Consider the following 21,128-nt stretch of genomic DNA (forward strand, 5'->3'; position numbering starts at 1 on the left):
TATATTCCACGGCCCGAAGTATCGATTATATATCTGAAAAATTTACCGTAGCGGTGACGAATGATCGATTGCTTTCCGATACTCGCCGTATTATTCCGACATTAAGCGCGTGTATTATCGAATTATTCATACTGATGTTCACTATACAATTCTCTGCAAGTGGCAAGTGAAAGCTATTAACAAACATTTACGCTTTACAGATCGCGTCACACGAAACGAGCGCATCATATATAGCAGCGGGAGAATAATTTACTGGAAACTCGGAAATTTTTGAGTGGCTGTAAATGACGGGGGCGAAATGCTTCGCCGCTCGTAAGTGGTCGATTTTCCTCTACTCTTTTTTCCTGCTTTTTGCTTCTAAAGATCCATTAGACTCCTCGGCAATCGGTATCATTGACGGTGCCCTAGTCTTTTTCTTTTTTCTTCAACTCTCTCTCTCTCTCTCTCTCTCTCTCTCTTCCCTTCCTCTCCCTCTCTTTCCCTCCCTCCCTCTCCCTCTCTCAGCTATCACAGTTTAGTGAGTACTGCCTAGATTTCGACTTTTACGATCGACGAACTGATTTTACGATTTTGTCAATTTCCCAAGCGTTTCATTGCTTGCATCGCTTGACGACGACGAACCCACAGTCATAAAACCAGCTTTAGAGTCACATACAAGGAATGTGCAAATGATACGATTCAGTATCTAATACTATTCAAACTCACTTCAATGACGTCTTAATTAAAAACTAATTCAAAATATTCGAAATATATAATTCGTTTTATTTTATGCTGCTTGATATATCTGAACGTTGTCTGACCTATCCTGATTTATCGTTTTCAATATATGAGTTGGATATTGATAACATTTCGTAAAATAGAAAGCAAAATTTAAAAAAAAAATATAAAGTAAAATATAAAAATCAGACATTTTTTCACGACATAGAATACGCAAATATAAAACTTCAAGTTGTCATAAATAAGGACTTTAAAGTGTAACAATGTCCCTTGATACATCTTTTATAAACTTATTTATCCTTCAAATTTTAGCGATAATAACATTTAAATTAAACAGATCTCACATATCATTTTTGTAAAAGATTATTTAATTGTGAATGAGAATAAATAACCGATTGACAGATATGGACGTGTTCTGATATGTGCAATGTGCCTTTATGTTCTATAATTCAAACAATTTCAATTCAATTAATTTTCTCAATAATTGTAATATTTTAAATAATTTGATAATAAGTTAAATTATTACAAAAACCGATTTAAAAGTTAAAATTGTACAAAGTATAGACTTCACATGAAACATGTGTCAGGTATAATACTATCTTGCGCGCACACACGCCTTTTATGCTTTTCTCGGTCGCCGTTTTAACTGCTTCTCGTCGCAAGTTTAATGGCACGCGGTACTACCTGAAACGATGATAGAGCCCGGCAACTCGGATTTACGACGAATAAGACCGCCGATTGGATCACGAATGCATATAATCGTGCACCGTGAATGAAAACAAAGTGCAGACTGATGTACGCGTTGTTGGACTTGAAATTGAGATATCTGCACACGCCGCGCCGGGGGTTTCGGATGTCACGTTTTCGCCTTTTCGCCGGATTATCGGCGCGCCCGCGGATGCGTGTCGACGTGCGTTCGATTTTACAGTCTTTTTAACGTGCCGTATCCTCGAACGAGCTTTTAAAATGTCATGAATGGTAACTCATCGATTCAATTCGCGCGAATATCACGGAATTGTACCGACCATAACGACACGTAGCTGTCACGAGAAGGTAGAAAAAATTACGAACATCAATTTCGACCAATTGTTCTCTCTGTGATATCCATCGCGTTAATACAACGATGTTCTATCACTTATATTGCGAACAATTAATAAACTGTTGTTACAATTGTGTAAAGCATAGAGTGTTTCTGCGTTGAGCTCGATATTATTTAATTAACAGATACATCTTCGTGTGTAATTATTTCAAGAATGCTAACGAAAATTTAAGAACGATATAAAATATAATTATAGTTATAAGAATATTACATTTTTACACGAAAAGAACGGTTTTGCTGGAGTATCTAAAAATTTAGCTAGATACAGATCTGAAAATAATTTTATTGGACCATCAAAATAATTACGTAGAACACTCAAACTGAAACTGCTAAAATGTCATTTTTTACAACATTATTATCATACTTCAGCGATCTATTATAATTATTTTGATGGTGCAACAAAATTATTTTTAGCTCTGTATCTAGCTATAAATTTTTAGATATTTCAGCAAAACCGTTCTTTCCGTTCAAATTGCAATCTTTATGAAATCATAAAGCACATCTGTTTCTAAATTATGACACATTTCTCGGCGAGATATCGAAGATAGTAATAAATTTCACGTGCTGCAAATGTCGCGTCTGTTCGTTTGTGCTTAACGAGAAGTAAAGACACGTTACATTGTTCATTTTACAACGGCGTCGTCGGGCGGGATTATAAGCGCAGAATGGAGAAATGTCCCCGGCAGATCCCACCCAAGAGAGTCGAGTTTTGAGTCCTGACGATGATTAACGGATGAATTCCCGCGGCAGTAACGGCGCGTTGTTCTTCCTCGAGAAATCGTCACGGTACGCCGACGTTAACGACGTCACGGGCATGCACGGGCGGGAGGATTCGATGAATTAACGCCCCATTGATGTTCCGCAGCAACGATCTAACTCGGATCAACGATCGGGGGGGCTTCTCTTGTTCGACGAGCTTCTACGGTACATCGCACGCGCAGCGTTGCACAGGACGCACACAGCACGGCTCGTCAAATGGCAAATGAATTTGGTCGAAGGCACATTTGCGCGAGCTACACGATACACCTGGCGCATTAAGCTAATGGAATCGCATTATCATAGTTGCAGTTTAAAGACATCCATCAGGTCTGCTACCTGAAACTGAATTATTCGCGAGAGCTCATGCTCTTTGTTAACTATTCCTGCGACACAGCAATGCTATAATTGATTGTTACGCGTTTTATTAACGCTTGGCTGATCAGGTAGTCAGATTTGAAATATACAATCCAAGTAACGTCAAAAGACGACATAGTGACGTCTATTTTAATTTATTAGACGTTACTATGTCATTTTTTAACGTTATTCTGCTACTTAGGAATCTCTGTAAGATGCGAGAGTTAGATTGTTAATATGACATAATGATATTCATATAGTAAATCTTTATGGATCACTCATAGTGCGTCGAGATACTTTGATACTTATAACTTTCCGTAATTCCACAAATAACATTGCGATTCGATTTCACCGTCACGACAATCATAATCCACGAAGGCGTTAAACTTCGTTATGAGACTTTATTTCCCGAGGACAAATGGTTTCGAGGCTTCGAAGGGGTCGTACGCTGCGAGAGAGGGCATTCACCCTACGTGCTCCGTTATTGAATCAACGACAGAAGACTCGATGACACGTCCCTCGACGCGAATCGAAAAACAAGTTCGTTAACTCATTCTCGCGACGCCAGAAACAAGATCCCTGCGTAATTATCTAAGTACAACGGGACGGAATATCGGGCTAACTCTTCGGTGCATGCACCCATTCGTATTCGACATTGCAAAAGAAATTCTCTGTCCCCCCTCCTCTCTCTCTCTTTCTCTCTTTCCTCCTCTCCACCCTTCTATTTGCTCGGAACGCGTCACATATATATCGGTAGGTATTTACCTAATCCGATGAAAAATTCGTGAAAGCGATTTGCCACTTTTAATAGCTACCAAATTGCCTTTCAGCCAGACAACTTGTAAATAAATAAATATCCGCGCTGTAATAGACCCTGATCATATTACGGTGTTCCGCTGTGCAGAATAAATAATACTTAAAATGCGCGCGTTCTCTACCCGGGATATCCAAAATTCAATTCGATTCCCGAACTGGGGTAAAAGCTGACAATGTCGGCCATCACGAAGGGGGTGTACGCGTATGTGCGTGTGCGATGCGCTCGTGTATGAACATGCGTGCTGGCTGGTCGGTTTGCCGCACGCAAACTACCGTGCGCGCCGTTCGCGGACGATAGTCTTTGGTAAATGCGCATCAAATATGCCTTTTCGCTCGCCTGTAGCACCGCTAAAATCCCGTTACCATCCTCCCTGAAATCATCACGAAGAGAGTTTGAACATTGTTATTGAACCACCAGTTAGCGTAACCGACAAACTGTTTGCTGACTGGGTTAATGGAATATGTAGAATGCTTCACATTTGTATCAGAAAATACTTAAATAAATTTCGTTGATTAAATTTAATTAATCTTTCTTCAACAGAAACCTCATGCAAGGTCTAATTTTATGACAGATTAATAGACAGATAAATTAAATAAAAAAATGTAAATGTATAATAAAAAATGTTTGTCTCTTTTATAAAATATAACTCGTAATCTTAAGAAATTTTAGCTAAATTTTATCTTGCAAAGATTTAAAGTACGAAGTTCTTATATTAATAGAAACGTTATTAAGCGAAGCTTATTCAGCTAGCAAATATAATATGATGATCTGGATGGTGATCTATTTTGATATGGCATCTATCGTAATCTCTTATATTGGTTAATAATTATGACATCGAAGACAGCAGAATATACCACTTCTTTAACATGATTTGTGCGAAATATGGAATTTGTACTGTTTACTTAATGTAATTTGTTGATTAATTGGAATCTTCTATCTTTGCAACTGCGAAGTTTTCTTTCCCGTTTATCAATCATTTACATCAAATTATTCGTTAATATAACAAAATTAAAACACGCTATTTTGGTATCGACAATCCTCAACATCGAGACAAATTTTAATAAATTCCTTACGCTGTCTGGGTTATCGATCAACTAATTTTTACAGAAAAATAATTATTAATTATAGAATATTGTGCCAAATGATACGAATTAAAGATAAAAAATACGTAGACTGCATTAATATATTCGTGGTATGATTTATTCAGCTCGAAAACGAGATCGATACGAGATAGATTTCGGCATACGGCAGATAAGCGGAATTTTCGATGCGTATTTTATGCACGAAGCTGGTGGGGAGAATTGGACCGCCAATTAGCGTCACTAAAGGATTGTTCCGTGAATTATGAAATATATTGTGTTGTCGAATATGCGCGGTTGGCAGAAATTCTGGCAATAACGATGCTACCGATCCATTGTCATACATTCTTCAAATATCACTTCTTCTCATTAGAGACCTAATAACTAGCACAAACAAATATAATTCTTAATATCATAAAATTTTCATAGATACATTATTTTCACAAAACTTCTCTACCTTGCAGAAAGTTTGAGAAATGATTTGTGATGTATACATTTCCGCCTCACTTGTACAGACGTCGGATAATACTTTGAAGAACTGATGAATCTTCCAAAAAGCTGGGGAAACACGAACGATATTTCTAAACCGTGAGATTCCGCCGTTCTCCCCGGCAACGTTTCCATTTCTCTTATCGAAAACTTACTCACTGCCAGCGTCAACTTATTTCGGTACATCACCTTAATCTCCCAAACCGCGCTATCAAATCGTAAGCCGCCGATCGATAACACCGACGGTCGGAGCTCCCCATGCAGGATTTCGAGAAAGTATGACAGCTTATTTTCTGTGATCACCCGGAACCTGAATATATATAGTACCCGTTTGTCTCCACCGGACGGATGGATACGCTTTCCCGCGCGCAGGAGGACGCTGTGAGCCGCGGTGTGTACATACCGGTACTCCATGCACACAAACAATGTCGTTGCCGCACGCATGTACGCGTGCATGTATATACGCGAAATCGGAGATGTGTTTGTTCTGGACGGCCTCAAGAAGCGTCAGCGTCATCAGCATCGTCTACCGCGCGCGTTATAACCGGCAGCTGGACTGCTCGTTCCTCGTGCATGCCTCGTCTTTCCGTCTCTCTCTCTCTCTCTCTCTCTCTGTCATATCGCGACGGTGTAAGTAAACCCGCTGTAAAGGTACACGCAGGGAGAGAAAGATGAACGTGTCTAGTGAAGCATGACCCGCCGGCATGAATATTTATCGCGGCCACTCAACGCTACTTCTCGACGGTTGGCTCGTATAAGCACGACAAAGCTGAGGTGCACGGGGTGTACCAGAAGTCGCGCAAATTCCCCTTATGTCGCGGCTATTAGACGCTTTATATCCAGAAAAAAACAATGTTTACTATACCGTTTGGAGCAATGAATATTGAATACTGTTTGAGAATTACAAACAGCGGCGAATTAAGGTGCATAAAGATTCTGGACGGCCAGGAGTTAGTTTCTGATCACCTCGATCTATGATCTTATTAAGAGCGATAAAGATTTCTAAAAGATGCATTAAATATTTTCTTAATAATGTGCTTTTGATAAAGTGTCGTAAATATTCGAGTATAAGTCAGTTTTATATTTAGTAATGTATTTTCTTGGTACGCTCTGTATATGCGAGCAGAGGATAAAATTGTAGTACCTAGCCCGCGTTTATATATTCGCGTATCACTCCTAAAGAATCCATAATTATATAGCCCGAGATAAACCGTCAAGGTTCCCAAGGATGTGCCCGCATGAGATTATGACAGATTTCTCAAGGGAGCTTCAAAGTTGGATCGTTTGTCCAACGTGATTTTGAGATGATTATTAAGCAAGACGCCGTAATAGCTTATGAAACGGCACACTGGCATGTCTTGTTACCTTCGACCTCGAGTCTGGCAGATGAACAATACAAATATAGAATGAACTTGTCATAATCTTGCACGGTTAATTATGCTGTGATAGTAATCCTCGCGTACCGACTTGGAAATTAACCTAATTCTGCATTATATCCATGAAACAGACTTGTAGGATTTTAGCAATATTTAAAGAACGTGATATGTATAATAAAGATATTAAGAAATCGTTATATTGTTCTCGTAATATTATGTAAATTTTGATAAATTATACTTTAGCATTATGCAGTTATTTTCATAATATCATGTAAATTTTTGAAACAAGTTATTTGGAGTGCATTCTTGGATGCATTTCTTGGATGGATCTATGTGATACATTTATGTAATTATAAAGCCGAACAAACACGTGACATTTTGTAATATACGTAAAATAGCTTATGTTAAATGGCATCAATTATGAGCGTCGATAATATATAATTATGATACTACAGAGTTTAGCGTAAATGATACATTAGAGTTATAATTTAATTACATAACATCGCAATTTATAATATCAAACATTATGCAAATCATGGCTAAATCTAAACTTAATCGCGGCTTATCTATCATGCTTATCTAATGAAGTTAGATAATCCGAGGGGCAAATCCGTTGATCGTAATCCGGTTAGCATAAAGAAATCATACAAGGAATTCTCCTTATGTTACGACACGTCAGTAAATGTTATTTATGAATTTTAATTGACTCTATTTTACCATTTTCTACTCTCGAGATAGATCGTAAAGATATAAAACGAACACGATATTATCTGCGTTATAATATGCGTTGTATATCACGGCGCAGTTAAAAGACCGTAAGAGCCATTAAAAATTTGCATAATCATGAAGAATACATGTGTATAGGATAAATAGACACACGACGCGAACAAGAGTATATAATAAATATAGAAATACAGACGTCGCTCGCTTCGTGATCTCATAAAGTCCACCCCATTACGTCAATCATAATTTATCATCGGTCGCGCGTTCGCGAATTCTTGGCAGCCCTAATTAACCCACGTATATTTCACGTTAAATTAAACGTACAAACGTATAATCTCAACAACAGGACGACGTTATGAAAGTAACAACAAACAAACTGTCTGCAGGTATAAGCGCTTCTTGCCGCGGCAGCTCGTTCATCATAGTCGCTTTCTTTCTGCGAATTCGTTCTGCGCGGGCAATAGGTAACGTCAGGCTATACTTTGAGACTACCACCAGCATTTTCGTACAAAAGAGTGCCGTACATTTAATTAATTATCGTTCCGTACACTCATCCACACCGCTTCATCGTCGTGAAGTTTCGCACACCCGCCGAGTACAAAAAAATAGAAACGCGCTCATTCGCCCGGTAAAAAGATTAACGGAGGCATCACGCCGCGCGCGCGGTCGGTTCCGCTCTTGGATCAGCTAAAAAGTATTTTAATCAACATGTAGCCAACGCGTTCGGGAAGCAATTAAACTCGCGACAGAAAATATCACGATGTCCGCGCCGCCCCGCCCTCGCTAATTTACTCGTGTTACGTTCAATTAATCGCATCGCTTTTCTATTTTCTTCCCCCGGTGCGACGACATTTATCACTATTCGTGCGACCTTTTACCGAAATATCGCGTGTCAAACTAATTGTAAGATGGCTTGAATTGTTTCTATAAAAACAGAATGTATTACTTATTTAATAGTTACAATTTTATTTTGTAAGGATTTGCGAAGAAAAATAATAAAAAATCAATATATCCCATGTCAAATAACGCACGGACGTAAAAATAATTATTTCGTCTTTTTAACATGTTCGTCATATCAATTTAATCTAAATATTTCATCGCTTCGTTTTTTAAATTTGTAATTAGCGGGTCGCCAATTTTAATTGGCCCGCGTCTACGTGGCTCGCCAATGTATACGCGTGCCTTATCTCTTCCACTTCCGATGCAATTTGCAAAATGTGGCATGTAACTTTCCAGATGGCAACCGATATTAAGGTATTCGGCTGGCGCAGCACGTGGCACACTCGCATAGAAAATAACTATCACAGCCCACGCGCCGTTACCATATTTCGCACGTGCTGTACGACGCGATAATCGATTCCGTCGCGATTAAAGCGCGAAAACGATTACATCGGACCGGGCTATACGGCCGAAAATCAACACCGCGAATCTAATCCAATATTCGTTAATAGCTATGCAGCCGGGGTAAATAGCATAAACTTCTAATTACCGCTCAACAATTGAGAGCAATTTGCGAAAACCACTCGGCAATTATTTACGAAGCTGCAACAGCAGTATTGCGAGCTTGCGCGTGACACAAAAATTTCAATCCAAATATAAATAGATATTTAGGAAAAGTTATTTCGAGCAAGATATATGTTTTATTTTAATCTCCTGGTGTTATTCGTTTCGAATCACCGTTCACCAGACGCTTTCTCTTTAAACGCTTAATAAACAAGTTAAACGCGATTAAGCGGCAGTCGAATCCGGCAGTCAATATTACATTATAATTTCGGAATTTCGCGTCCTTGGCCTAGCTATTTAATAACGTTATGTTATTACAGCGTAATTGCCCGGCAATGTAATGTCTTCACTTTACACCTTTCATAACGTTATATACTTCCAGCGTCATCCCTGCAAACCGTCGTGGAGGGATAATCTGTGCCTTAAACGCCCAGACATTCCAATTAGCGTCCATTTCGCGCTTGAGAAATCCTGATTTTGAAACGCGCCGTACCGTCGCGCGAGCTCGCTCAATTTAGTCAGCCGTCGTCACCTCGAAAATTTCAAATTCACGGGCCAATCGATGGAACAATCGGTGGCGGACCGGAGCCGCGGATGCGCGAGAACGGTGGCTGAAGCGTCTAAAATTACTTTAGAATTTTACGCGGAGAAAATCCATTCCGCTGCGCGGGAAAGAAGATTCTGTCTGGCTGCCTGCTGGAATCCGGAAACTATGACGACGGGCAATGCGATTTTACGTAAAAACTCTCCGAAACTCTCATAATTTTAAATCCGCAAAAACTTTATAGCGCGAATAAAATCCGCAAGAATAAAGAACGCAATTTTTAATAAATTTGTAATAAAATAATGCGCAAATACCACGATATACGAATAAATAATTGTGTTGTTCAGTTTCACTATTGCATATATGTCATCTACCAATCGCATTGTATCGCATTACAATCGCGATAATTATTTTACATTCTTTTCAAATCACAAAGTATAGAGTTAAAGTGAAAGTTATCCGTTATATTGCAGAGCGAATATCGGATAAGCAATCGCTTTTTGGTGATCGTTTTTCCCATATCAATTAGGGCGATTTATTAGCGAGGCGTTTTAAAATGACAGATAGAAAATCATAAAGCAATCTAGCGAGTCACATTTATCTTTGTGTATACGTCATAGATAATTCTCCGGAAATTATACTTATATACCTAACTAAAGATAATTCTTCACACTGTAGTTGTCACTATCCGACATTGATACTCGAGTCCGTCACAGGGTATAAGTCAAGAAATTAGTTGAAAAGCACGAGCACGACGTTATGCATTCTCCTGTGTTACAAACGAGACGGGGTTTCCTGACGAGACTCTCTCTCTCACCTCCACTTTGTTTCCTCCAGCAGAAACAAGCGGCAGTTCTGAACAAACTTGCGACGGGCATTATTAAGCGAGGTCGTCGGACCATCCATAAAAAAGCGTAATAATTCGGCTTCATGATTATATCATCAAGCGGAGTGTAAGCTTTTGATCATAAAAATGCAATAAATTTACTATATATATTCGGAAGTATAATTAAAACTCGCCACGTGTTATCGTAACAAATTCGATTTTGGTAGATTTTCGGATTTTTCGCACAAGATAAACCGCGCGCGGCGGGATAGCCATTGGCAATTTGCTAAAATTGGACGAATTACGCGCGATCGACGTCGCAATATATAATAGCGTAGCGCGCGGTATCTTTTAGACAATAGCAACAGAATCGTGCGCATCACAGTCTCATCAAATATTAGCATGTAATGAAATTATTCAAGTTGAAGGATGAATTCCGACCATCGAAGCCTGTCACAGAATGTCGACGGAACATCCCTATTATCGTTTGACGACGCATTGATATAGGTTGAGATAATGATAATAATAGCGACATCGGATATTATTGGACTTTTGATTGGGTATTTGGGCTTCGTGAGACACGTCGGATATATTGACAGACACGCATGATACGACCAAATTTTCCCCGACACTTCTTTCGTCACAAGATACTCGCGTTGACGTTTTATTTGTCCTATAGTTAGAATGGTTTTGCTTGAGAGCGTGCACGAGGATATAGAATATCATTCTTTTTTCAAATCATTCAATTTTTGAATTTGACCCGATTATAATTTTCGCGCAATTACTTTATTACGCTGTTATTGGAAACCAGGTCGCTATGGTAATCCTCATTAACGATTGTGGAAATTAGTAAATATGTTGTAAATATAATCATACAATTAATAATTGTCAGGCAGTTAAATATTGATAAAGTATCGATAACCCCCCCAAAAAAAAAAAAAAAAAAAAAAAACTAGATGAAAAATGTAAAATAAATAAAATAAAATTATTAGTCTGCTTTATCGTGCTTTTTATTCAATGGAAAGCAGAGATAATGACTCATCACATAAGCTCCATCGAGTAGTAATAACATCATTTTTATATTTATGGTCTTATCTTTACTGCGAAGATTTAATATTTAAGTTATTCTATATTTTTATGCATTAAAAATATTACGTTTTTATTTAATTTACTTTTATTCGGATTTTTATTTAAATAAATATCATGAAAAGCAAGGATTAAGATCTGTAATGCAAATAACGATATTTGTCATGCATACTAAATTATCAAGATCATTAAGTTGATATCGAGAACGTTGCGTCCGATGACAATGCATCTGGTTTCTCGCGTTCGTGTCACGGCGCAATAACGTTGCCACCAACGAGGACCATTGTCGCGAGCAATTGCGATCTCTCGATACATAATTGCAATCGCACCGTTCCTGATGAGGATATCAATCTTGGGCGGAAATACTCGCATCGGACAGGTCAGAGACCTCCGGGAAGACCTTAATTCTTAGTAATGACTGGATGGATGATGTGGCTTTACGTTTCTCCTCTGTCTCTACGTTTCTCAATGTCTTAAGCGTCTTGCATACGAGATAGCAAAAGGTTGACATAATGCAATGTCAAGCAAAAAGCAATTTGTCAACATATTAACAACATTAAATCTTACGCAACTATTTACGATGATAAAGCTATTACGAAGAAAAGCAGACTTATTAATTAAGCCAAACATTTGATACGGATGCAAGCGGCGAGGATTGACAAAAAGCTAACCAAAGTCCTTTTCCATTGCGCGATGCACATCCAATCATGATGATTTATGTGGCGGACCTGCCGCAATTCCTCCGACGCATAATTGCAATTGCAGCATCCGTGGCGGCCGTATCAGCTCCGAGTGCAAACGGTCACATGCGCTTCGGGTGAGCAAGCCAAGCCCTACGAGAGGATCTCAATCCCTATTAACAGCCGGCTCGGATAGTCGGGCCGGAGGGAGGATTTGCCAGGGTCAGGTGGTGAAGCGGACGCGAGGGGCGACGTCAGGGTGGTGAGTAGTGATGGAAAGGGGCGGTTGCATCCATTCCAGCACCGCAAATGATTACATTGCGGTCGTCCACTAACTGGCCGGCGGTCTTCCGGTCGCCGTATCTGTCGATCAACAGAGGGTATACCGAGCGGGGTGTTGATGTCAGTGGTTGGGAGCCAGTCAATCTTGTCATCGGCCGAACTATACCCTTCCGTCTTTTCGTCCGTGATTTTCTTTGCGACGGGACTCGCTTGTTCTTGTGAACGAATCCTGCAGATATATACCAACGGCGAAAATTCCCGAAGAGAAGTTTTTTTCCGGGACTTTCCATGTACACAATACGCAATTTTCATAAAATTCACGGTAAAGTTATTTCTTGAAGAGTATTCCACGCATATATATATATATATATATATATATATATATATATATATATATATAGGCGAAATTTTCCCGATAAAATTCAACGCGATAAAAGATTTTTTAAGTTAACGAATGTCAATGAATATGTCGCTAAATAATTCTATATTATCTATTGTAAAATGTTTTCTGTATTATTTTAATGTTTTTTTTTATATAAAGTTTAATTAGAAGATATATATATAATTTGCATTTTTTGATATATTAGAAGAGGATGTATACAAATTCTTTTAAATTCTCGACGAGTTAGAAACGATTTTAATTTACGATGATATTAAACATGTTCGTTATTTCTTAATTATTATAATTAAAAAACATTTAACGCTTTTCAAAACATTTTTTAATTTAAAATCTAGATTAAATAAAGGAGGCTCCAACGTCAGTTTCTGTCCGTCTTCACATCAATTTAGTCCAAGCAGTTCAAAATCATATTATACTCTATTTGATGAAATATTACAAATTCACAATTGCTTTTGTGGAGATATCGATCAAAAGCGTGGCGATTTAGCAAAGTCAAAATGTTTGCGTTAAATATAATCTTTTCAAATAAATAAAGCTACAGTGTAAGTAAAATCTTATAATGCTTATTAATGTTAAAAATGTTAAAACTGATCTAGACATTTTTAATCTGTAGACTTAGCTACTATTTAAATTATATAAGTTATAAGTACATGGTCAAAAAGAATAGTTTCTAAAGTTAACAATTTTCGGTTTATTTTACGAAAAATAATAAAGAGTTTATGCTATTGTATGTGTGTTTATCGTTATAACTGTTATATCAATCTAAAATTAATTTTCAAGTCGGGATACCATAATTGAGTTAGTAAACTGTCAAACAAAGTCCGAGAAATCCTACTAGCAGAAATTTCTTATAAATAGAACTCCATTAAAGAGAGACAGTGCTAAATTTATTAACCTAATTTAAATTAAAGTGCCTTAATTTTCGTACCAAAAATAAACTAGCAGCTAAACTATATTTAAAAAACTATTATTTAATTTTTTCGGTCTAAAAATTCAAGTTTTTTTTTAGAACACACATAGAAGTAGTTAAAATTAACTGTAAAATTATTATTAGTTAAGAAATTGATCAATGATTTTATTAAATCAACTGTAGCATTTTTTAAATTTTATTAGAAGATAGATATTATAAGAAATCGGATCAGTAAATTATATTTCTTTACCGCAACGAAATTTACGTGATCCTTAAAATAGAAATAAATTTCGGATGAACGTACATTTCTCCGAAATTTGTATCCCTTCGACAACTGCAGGAAAACAATGATAAATGTTCGCGTTGGCGTTGGTTGGCGCGCGTTCGTTTTTTCAGACCCTTGGCTTTTTTCAAAAAATAAATAATGAAAAATTGTCAATGTATCAACGGTTTAGTTTCTACCGATACAGATGTTTTTATATTTAAGGTATTATTACGTTATATCAATAGTTTTAAAACACTATTACAAACGCAAGATAAACGAAACAAAAATGTCGTCTGATTGTTGAACCATGAAAAACCAGCTTTAAACCAAAAAGATTAATCGAGGGCACGATGATGCATTGGGTAAGTGAAACGCATCTGCGTGCTGTGCTTCCATTTGAAGAGCAATTTGATCTGCAGAGCTGAAATTTGAAACTTCAGGGCTGAAATCTAACAGAGACGAATAACGAAAAGGCAGACAATAATGAGAGAGGCAAATGAGAGCGCGCACCATTACATCTAAATGGTTTATGCGGGAAAGCTCTTGCATCTTGCTAATTTCATAATTTCTATGCTATTGAAGGCGCTTGAATCAAGTGTATATATATATATATATATATATATATATATATATATATAAGGTTAAGAGATCGGGGAATTTATATATATTTTATTATTTAAAAGCTCGATGCGGTTGTAGTTTTACCGCAGTCGCGTCTCAAATTCACGCAGCAAATTCAACATCTTGTTAAGCTGGAAGATAATATATAGACGACTAAAACGACGCGAATTAAAAACGTGAAACTCTTAAATGAATTACCACTTCTCCAATTATAAATTTAATGGAACGATACTTGGCGCTCCTATCTATAAAAACGGATAAATATCCGTAATTGGAAACGAATATATTTCGAACGAATACATATTCAACACCCAATATTAAATTTCATTACTGAAGGGCTACTGACTTTTAGGTTGAAATCCTCATTAAGAAATTTAATATTCTGGTTTCGAATATTTAACTTATTCGTTATTTACTTCTCGATTTTATGTCTTGATTAAAATGAGGACGTTTTATAACAACAATTCGTTCGTATGAAATTATTACTAATTATTTTCTTTTATACATATATAATAAGACATTTACGAACATGCGGTATGTATATAAAATATGTGAAATATTACGCGCGATAAAAGTATGAAGTTGAGATTATGAAATGCGAGCACTCTCAAACTTTGGATATTCAATTCCATATCCCTGGGATACAGACACATAAATCGTACATATTCGCCGCCGCCATCGCTGCCGCCACCGGCGCTACCGGATTTCTCGTAAATTTCATCTTTTCGGTAGATCCAGCACAATATTCTATATCGGACTGTACGTATACTCGATAAAAATATCGAAAAATGTACCTCGACCGGGACGCGCGCGTAATCGCCATATTTCGTTATCGACATCGCAACGTGCGGTGGGGCAGGCGAGACTTGTGTGTCCTCGGTTATATGCTGTTATTTCTAGAGAGACGTCGATCTCGTACGAATTCTCGAGGATCTCTCTCGTCTCCAGGTTCAATCTAACTGGAGGGTCTGTAGATCTGCCGAGTAACGATTATCGCGTATTGCCGCTCGTATCTTCGCGCTTGCTGCACTTGCCGCTGCACTCAAGGGTGCTTCGAATCGATGGAAATTATTAATAACCTTCACGCAGACTCAGCAGCCGCGATGTAGATGGCTGCAGAGAAAAAAGAGCGAATCGTTGTTCAAAAGGGCGATAAGCCGGCCCGAAGAAATGGCTGCCGGCTGATGGATCGAACGTGAGGAGAGCGTTACTTGGAAGTGTGAAGTGATGGATCGTCTAGCGACCGGCTATTCATAAGCAGCTGGTTATTGCGGCTGGTGTGGCCTCGTAACTGACTCCTATAGTCCTATATTGATACACACGCCGGGAGAAAATCGACTGCGGGAATGTGAACAAGCGCTTGATTAAGTGAGAAAAAAGATGATCCGCTGCAATGGTTGTTGCGGATTTGCGTGAAACAATTTCGCGGACTAAGCTCCGTGTAACGCGAATTGTCTTGCTGCGAGAAAGATTGGTCCAATATCCCGATATTAGAACCATATCATATTTAACTTTTTTACTACAACTATTTAATATACTATATTGTTTATTTAGCAACATTTTTTGTGATTACTGCATAAAACATGAATATTAGTGAAACATATTTAAACCTGGTGTGTTTAAAGGCAATTAAAATCAATATTTTTAAACATCTTGGAAAATGAAAAGTATCAGAGAACGTAATATAATATTAGTTTTAAAAAGAAATTCCGTTATAAAAAAGTCATTTCAGTGCGCTTAGAGCAATTAAGGGATTAAATGGATGGAAAATTCGATGGATATCGGCTGATTTTTTTTAATTGCATGGCACGTACAAATGTCACGGCGTTTTCGAGAAAAGCAGATTAAAACGTGCCGCGCGATATCGCGCAGCCTGATATAAATCAGTGGAACGCAGGTGCAATACATCGATCAAAATAACGGTGGCCCTATGAAGTGTGCCAGTGCTGCTGCTGGCGGTACGTAATCTGCGATTTGCCATGCAGCTGTACGGCCGCTTTTAGCCGCATTGTCCTTTTACATTCTTCGATTATAATAACTCACAAAATAAATGTACAATCTATACAGATTGTATAATCTGACGTTGATGATATCATTATTAAATCAATTTACAGTAGATTGATTAATAATAAACAACACACAGATAATAAAATCATATTTGCGAAAATTGCATATTAAATAATAGATTTATATCACTTAAACTCCAAAATTTTGACCGGTAAAGATTTATCGTATGTTTTCTAAATCGAATTTTTAAAAATCTTAATATTATAATTTATATCGATTTTTGAGACATAGTAGTATATTGCCAAATTCGTAGATTAAAAATTTGAAATTTTCATACAAACCAATTATCGTAATGATGATAAAGCTATTATTTTTTCTAAATCGGATTTTTATAATTATAATTATAATCTTTATTATAATTTATATTACCGATAATTTATATTACTCGAGATATGGTGGTCTATTTCCAGATTTATAGGGACAAAACTTGAGATTTTAAATGATAATTGAAGGCCCCGTGAATCGCGTGCTATACGACGTCCCGATGCCACCGAGCACGAGTGAGGTCCGATAAAATCGATGGAGCCAGTCGGTACGTGTAATCGTAAAGTCATCGGCGGAAACGCGGCAGCTAATGATGCGAATCGTTTCACGAAGCTACGAGAGAAAATATACGGTCGTTCACGTTTCCTTCGTGCTTCTTGCCGCCATCGATTTGTGCTTCGGGACTGAAAAACGATAGGGAACTGCGAAACGACGCTATGGCAGACTGGTGCGGCGTAGCGAGAAAATTAAAAGCTTGCTCTTTCATGTCTCTGTCGCTTGCTCGATGTAATGTGATATCTCCCCGAAGATAATTCAATACTTCCCCGTAAGAATAACTTTTTATCGACAGAATGCAGCAACTTGAACAAGATATGCATATATATATATATATATATATTTTTTTTTTTTCATTAAATGCTAACTGTGTTGAAAGTAATTGATCTTCTTGCAACTAATACTTGCGTGAAATGCTGTGTGTATTATCCGTATCAATTATGACAATTGATAAATTCTCATCAAGTATGTATGTAAAAAAATTATACTATAAATTTTACTAAAAAATAGAACAAACGTAAGAGAATAGATTAAGCGATATTGATACGAAAAATATACAGTGATAACCTGAACGAGATTAAATTTATCCAGCTTGTCGTTACCCGCGTAGGGAAATCGATAATATAAAGCGGACGCGGAGTTGAAATTTTACATGATAAAGCCGACAAACGAGAACGAAACTGGGACAAACTCTCTCGTAAAAGAACATAGTAGGATTTGCAGAAATAAATGATAGCCTTCTAAACTTTATGCTCGACATACAAAGGATGCGAAAAAAAGTTAGCGCGGAAATAAATAAATTTCCCTCATCATACTGGATCGATTTCTTTCTTTATTTTTTTTTTTAATATTCCGGGGCTTCCGCCATTATATCGTAATTATCATTGATAATGCATTGAAAATAACGAGCGTGCAAAATTTTCAGCGTAAAATCCTCGGAGTTTTCCGCAACATCGCCGAGGATCGAGAAAACGGTAGAGGAGAAAGAACGCGCCGTGATTCGCGGGAACTTTTCGGAAACGAAGTGGCTCAGCCGCCAAACTTACGCTTCGGCACAACAATGTTTGCGGCGAAGAGCCCGGCAGTTGCCGTGCTCTCTAACCCTTTGTCTGGTCTCCGGTACAGGGGCACACGCTAAAGTGCTCACGTTAATTACCGCCGCTGGAATTTCCCGGTGCTCGCGAACCCGCCGAAAATTCCGAGACGGTGCAAAGCTCTTGCGGCGCGTTTCTGGAGTAAAAGCGAAGGTCTCGCGCGCGGCTTCTCAAAGACGTTCCCGTCAACGATAATGACAGCGACACCGACGAACGACAACGCACGAAGTCCTCCTTTTAATCCATCCTATTATGGCTGCTCTAATTTGATTCTCGCTATTTGCACATGAAGACTAGACTGCGCGCCCGTCTGAAATGCGCCTATTGTTGTTGTCGCATTTTGCACGAGAGGTACATGTTACATATGAGAATTGTCCCACTGCGGACACGCGGCTAAAACCGGATCCAAATCTAGTGGACAAGCGCGAACAAACGCGAATGAACAACTTGTTTCAACGAGTATATACTCGCGATGCCGTTCGCGCGGTATTTGCGTTCGTTTGTTCAAAATCGGATCCGATTTATTGCGAGTGTGTAATTCGCACGCGCGCGAGTTTTTCGAAAAATTGCTGATGCAATGTCGCGAGAAACACTTTCCGCGATTTACTGCGATTCAGATGCGCGCGAGATGCGTTATCTGACGACATTATTATTATCATCGCGAGACATTTCTTTACGTTACGTGACTTATACGATGATCCGTCGCGATGTTGTCGCGGGATGTTATGTACCGTGTATATATATTTGCGCAGGGATCGCGAAAGGTTCCACGCTCCGTAAACGTGAAATACCGCGCATACGTCGCTTATTCTACGGTGCAGCGGTGGCGAGAATCAACGCTTAACGTGCGGACGGATATACTTTGCAAATACGTAAAACAAAGTACGAAGCTGGCGGTAAAACAAATTTACACTTAACACGCGATGTGCGTGCAATTACTGATAACCTTGCGGTTCGCGGCGTTCGCGCTGCACCAATATATCATGCTGTCGTCGCAAAGTATACTGCAATCAGCTTCTCCGATCAAAATCTTATCCTGAGAAACATCCTTGTGCGAAAATTGCCATTCACCATCCCTTCTTGAATTTCATTGAAGCTTAAATTCTTCCGTTACGCGCACGAAATAAAGATTGTGATGAAGTAAGTAATTTGTTCTGCTTAAACCTCTGATTTTTTCTCGAAAGATTTTACAAGCAGTAAAGATTTGCATTGCATTACGTTATAAATGTGATAAGTAATTAGCGATCGTGCAGCTGCATCCGAATGGATATTTAATCTCGATCTCGTTACTGTAAATTCATTTCACGTTAATTATAAAATATAGAAAATATTCATAATATTATTCATCAACGCGTAAACTAAAAACTAAGGATAAAAATCTCCGTAAACAAGATTCTGTAACAATAAGAATGGGGAAAAGAAAGAGGAATGTAAGCGGTTCCAACGTCGTAAGAATTAAGAGAGTTTATCTTTCTTTAATTTAAATTAATTCGCACGTGCGTGGTTTCAGTCGGTACCCTCACGATGCACCACACGCTGTGCGAATAGTACTGCCTTGATCTCACTGACACTTGCCGAGATTTTCTGCGCCATTGCACATACGCGCACGCAAATCTCCTCCGCGGTTTATGGCTAAAATACGATCCGTGCATAAAAACGGGGCCGCGTAGTCCCCGGGAGAGAGAGTCCCAGACGTTATCTCGCCACGACGCGCGTATACAAACATTTTCGTTTAATGCAAATGCGAAACGACCCGGCAGATATAATGAAGAAGATTACGCGGCATGTGGTCAGCATAGATAACGAAGGCACGGGCATACGTGTGCATCGCTGACACGTGAACCAGCCGCGGGTACCGGCGTGGTTTCGCACGCTATGCTAATGGCGCCCGTAATTTTATATATTATCATATTCGTCGTTATGCCGGTGCATTAAGACCGGCGAGCTTCGACGCCGCGGATCAATAAGAAACAAACCGGCGGGAGTAACGGTGCGGAGCGTGCTCTCGCAAAAAGTGCCACGCAAACACTGTCTACCGTGATATATTAATGCCCGGCACGAAGTATCAAGAACGCGCGCATTCCTATACACATTCGTGCCCGCGGCACGAAGAACACGTACCCACGGCATGTCTCAGAAATTCCCACTTTGATTTCAGCGATGATTTTTTTATCTACCGTAATTTTTGCTTTAATATATCACATAGGGGCGCGGCTTTTTGCACATCTCTCTTTCTCCCTCTCTCCCTTCTTTTTTTTCACCGAGTTCGCCGTAAGTGGATTCACAGCTCCGCAAATAAAACGTGCTAATATATAAATCCGCTTCCCTTCCCAGTTTTCTGGCACGAGACCAGCTCTATGACGGCCCAGTTTTTTCATGAGTCCGTCCGAGATAGCCTCGTCGAAATGCGAAACTGCAAGGGAAGAAAAAAAGAAAAAGAGCATCGGATCTGATATTGTAGCGACAGAAAAGTGGAATTTACTACGCGGCGAATTAATTTAAATCTTTCTCTCACGGTTGGCGATACGGATTACGATTGTACTTTTTTTCGGTAAAAAATTAGACGCGCATTTTCTCCGTTTGTCGTTAGTTTCAAAAGAAATATACACCGGCATGCATATGTATCTACGGAGAAATTGACGTGAATTCACGTGACGCACCATTCACCCTGTTATGCGAACACCAACGATATTAAATTTCGAAACACTGCAGACGAACGCCGAAATTTTATCGCAAACTTCGGATAGGATCGTTAAACATCATCCATCATTTTGATAAATGCCGCTTCAGTAACAATCTCATCACGTAATTAAATCATGTCTTGCTTCTGCATTGGGCACATATTGAGAGCACGACTAGTTCATCTATGCTACATTTACAGCGTTAACTAGCGATCG

At 38.6% G+C, this 21,128-nt stretch overlaps 1 protein-coding gene across 6 annotated transcripts in view; it reads right to left on the reverse strand.

Annotated features, from left to right (window-relative positions):
- Positions 1 to 21,128, reverse strand: part of LOC143904254 (dystrophin, isoforms A/C/F/G/H) — a 483,734-nt gene that overhangs the window by 139,686 nt on the left and 322,920 nt on the right. The gene's annotated exons all lie outside the window — the stretch shown is intronic.

The sequence above is a fragment of the Temnothorax americanus genome, unplaced genomic scaffold (assembly GCF_048541705.1).
Source record: "Temnothorax americanus isolate GAGA-0224 unplaced genomic scaffold, ASM4854170v1 Scaffold1, whole genome shotgun sequence".
NCBI lineage: Eukaryota > Metazoa > Arthropoda > Insecta > Hymenoptera > Formicidae > Temnothorax > Temnothorax americanus.